The 4,069-nt window shown below is 40.7% G+C and overlaps 1 protein-coding gene across 1 annotated transcript in view; it reads left to right on the top strand.

Moving 5' to 3' along the window:
* The window catches only part of LOC118328075 (copine-9-like), a 77,379-nt gene that overhangs the window by 23,107 nt on the left and 50,203 nt on the right, over positions 1-4,069 (top strand). The gene's annotated exons all lie outside the window — the stretch shown is intronic.

Consider the following 4,069-nt stretch of genomic DNA (forward strand, 5'->3'; position numbering starts at 1 on the left):
TGCTATCCAATGAAACATCTCAACCAATTGCTTGAGTAACTTTAGAGTTCCCATCTAACTGAATGAAGTACCAGCTGTGAGTTTTAGTTCTTTTCTGAAAGAGAAAAGGTTATGAATGTCTACAATGATAAACTAAGACTTTTTGGCTTTAACATCAGTTAGCGTAGTCTATCCCTTCTTCCCTCTTTTTTCTTCAGCGTTTCTTTTTATACTGTTTTCTATACATAAAATAATCAATCTATTACTAATTTTCTCATTTAAGTTGAACTTTGCTCTATATGAGCGAATATATTCTTGATTATCTTTTATATATACAAATCAAATACACCATAAGAGAGTTGAGATTAATAATTTTTTTGTACCTTTATTTTTAACTAGGCTAGTCCCAGTGAGTATTTTTTCAATGCAAACCAGGCCAAGACAGTGGCACAACCAATAAATATTAATGCTGAAGGAGCATCAATATGCAATAATGTAACAAGCAGAATGAGGTCAAAGGCACACGAAGAACTGAGTGTATACACACCGATCAGCCATAACATTATGATCACCTGGGCATCCAAGTTGCTCAAATGCGTACAGTTGCCCATTTGTCCTGCTTGCTAACACTGAACTTTGTGGACAAAATGTTCACTTGCTGCCTGATATATCCCACCCACTGACAGGAGCCATGATAACCAGATAATCAGTTGTTATTTGACTTCACCTGTCAGTGCTCATATACATATATATAAATGTATATAAGTAGAGGTCGTCCACTAATCGGAACATTGTTGGTTCAATCCCCGGCTCCTCCTGCCACATGTCTCAGGTATACTTGAGCAAGATACTGAACCCCGAAATGCTCCCAAAGCTGTGGCATCGTGGTGTGAATGTGTATGAATGCGTTAGTTTCTGTCCGGATGGACTTTGCCATCGCTCGCCCTAAAAAAAAAGAAGTGAAAGGCGTACTGACCCCAGATCAGATCCTCACCCCTCACAATTATCATACAGGAAGAAAGAGAGGACTTTTCCTCTGGAGACACGTCACCAATCTTCTGTCAGGTCACAGCTCAGTTCCTGCCTCCTAATTTCTCTCTGGGGAGATTGGACTTTTCATTCAGTGATGAATTACAGAACAATCTCGGTAATTGTATTGAAATTGGATCTGGATTAGAAAACGGGGCCTGAAGTCATTTCTCAAAGGGGGGAATCCCCGGGACAACAGCTCAGTGCTGTTTTCTGCTCTGCCTTTGAGCTGCTGGAAGATGCTTTGTTGCTGCTGCTGTTCCTGTACTCCCTTCAGTGTTTAACACACCTGCTCCGAACTAACAGACAGGCTTTCAGGAATTTTCTGCCTAATCTTCAAAGCTCCTTCTATCTTCCTTAAAGACGTGTTCAGACTGAACACAAAGAAACTTTTAGAAGCAGATTGACTGTACACAGTTATGGTAAAGATGCAAGACAATAGTCCATCCTGGGTGGTGCGAATTGAGGCAAAAAGGCATCCCGAGTGTGTGTTTGACACACCTTGAGAACTGGTGGGGGTTTTAGCCTCCAGCATATTCAATATTCTACATGTTTCTATAGTCTTCATCAGGTGTTTTTCTTGCAGATCCCTGTTTCTTTCAACACTGTAAACAATGTAGGCTATAAATACATTTATTCTAATCATCACGGCTTGTGCATTGCTCTGGTCTTTGAGCTACACAGGTCCAAAAGCTGACACTATCTCTTCCCTTCTCTTTCCCTCTTCATAGTCCACAATATCTGTGTGTGAGGGGATTACACCCTGACAGGAAAAAGCTGCATAATTAAAGTCAAGTCAAACCCAAAAAGAAAGTTGGGAAACCTTTATCATCAACTTGAAAATTCCCTATGGCTGCGAGTCACACTCTACCTCACATCACGACACAACAATTCGTTCCATCCACTTGAGGCTGCGCTGCTGCGAGCGGGCCCGCCTGATGCTGCACTGTGATTAAAATGCCGGCTGAGATTCAAGGATGTCGCCATAAACATCCGTGACACATACAGGTGCACAAACACACCAGAACACAGGCGGAATTCATTATGCCGGAGGGAACCACAGATGATACTACTGCACACACACACACACACACACACACAATATATTCTCCTTGAGAGGCTGTTGCTTGTAACCTTGAACCGTGGTCTCGCCACAGTCAGTCTATTGTTCATTCCTCAGCCTTTATGTGAACACAGTCACGTAAGCCCGGCTGAATGAGGGCAGGTAGAAACCTCAAACACCTTCACTAGAAGCAAGAATTATTTTCTACACTCCTCTCAGTGTGATTTTCTCTTTAATCAATCTCTGCTGACCCTCCCACTTTAACGAAGAACGCTAACAGTGATATATGAGTGTCCGAAGGCTGCGATTGCTCTGATAATGACTTCTGCATGGGGACACTCACAGCATGGCACACACACACACACAATGCCACTTATTTCCTTCCCCTTCCCGCAACACTGCTACTAAAAGCTCAGTGGCGATAGAGCTGCAGCTACTTGACTGGAGCACAAGCACAGCAGGATGGAAGAAATCTATACAGCAAGGATGAATAAAATAACTTAAAGATGTAAGTAATCAAAGAAAGTCTGTGTGTATGTGTGCGTGTGTGTGTGTGTCAAGTCCTTCAGCAGGAGTTTTCCTACACATTTCTTGTCCTCCTCCCACATCTTCCACTGCCTGATGTGGGTCCCCACTCCCACACGTTCTACAAGATTTCACAGAGACACACACGTATGCATACACAGTTACAAAACAGTAATATACAAAAACTAACCAAAAAAGCCCCCATACTCATCCCTTTTGTGTATTGAATGAAACGATTGAAGGTAGAAATTTTGTATTATACTCAGTTAGTGATTTGTTAAGAAGAATAAACTGACAGGGCAGGACTGAGAGGAAAAGGCACAGTTACTGATATTTCAGTGCCATAAAGGTATATGCGATTTAACTTTAACAACATTGATATAGCAGCAAACAATTATTATCTATTTAAAGATAAAGTGGAGTCATGGTGTTACACTCCCTCTGCCTGTCTTGCTATCGCAGCCCCTCTTGATTTTCACACAGCTGGTCTGCTCCAAGTAGAGTGACTGAAACAGCTCTTTTTATCATCTACGTCAGTGAATTAAGGATTTATTTTCACCAAACCAGAGTTTGTAATTATAGGAACAGCGTAAAGATTAAAAAACAGTTTTGGTGAGTTATATATGGTTTCTGTCCACTTTGAATGAATTTAGGATGTTACGATGTAACAAGGTAAATGCAAGGTAAAAGTCTACGATTTCATGTTCTATGGTCCGTGATGGCAAGGATGATAGTTATTACGGTGTTCTTGGTGAAAGGTCGGCGGTATCTCTGTTAGGATCCTGCCCACTTGTTTAGAGACATTTAGAAGTAATTAGATTGCTGCCTGCCCAGTGTCCATGCTTAGCAGTCCATTTTAAAGAGTTTTTTATGATTATCTGCTAAATAAAGTTACTGGTTTTGTCAATAGAATCTAGTGGCCATTGTTTTGGTCTGAAATGCTGCTGCTCTACTGGGACTTAGTGGCAAGTGAATTTTGTGTATATAATGGTTAATTATTTTAATTTCAGGGGACACAACACTGTTTTTGCACATGAAGGAATTTGCTCATAACAGGGAATCACCATTCAGTCGTATAGTGTCTTCTGTGGCCCTGGAGGACCTTTGTCTGAGAAAACAAGTGATGTCATCTGGGGTTGTACCTGCTAGGGCTTGATGTGAAAGATTCGGATATGTGGGCAACAAGAACACTGGACATCATGACTATCTGATTTCCAGATAATTCATAGAGAGAGACTGGAAACTGACTAATAAAATATTATTTTTGTACTGAAAATGAAGTGTTATACATTATTTATCTTTCCTAACAATCCCCACACTGATGAAAATTTCGAAGTTTCAGACGTACAAACTTAAACAAATATTCACTCTTACGCTGATGATACCATTGTTTAATTGTCTGCTGCCAACTAGGGATGTAACGGTATGAAAATTTAACCTCACGGTTATAGTGACCAAAATTATCACGGTTTT

Source organism: Morone saxatilis, unplaced genomic scaffold (genome assembly GCF_004916995.1).
Source record: "Morone saxatilis isolate NCDOM2014 unplaced genomic scaffold, NCSU_SB_2.0 Contig18, whole genome shotgun sequence".
Lineage (NCBI taxonomy): Eukaryota > Metazoa > Chordata > Actinopteri > Moronidae > Morone > Morone saxatilis.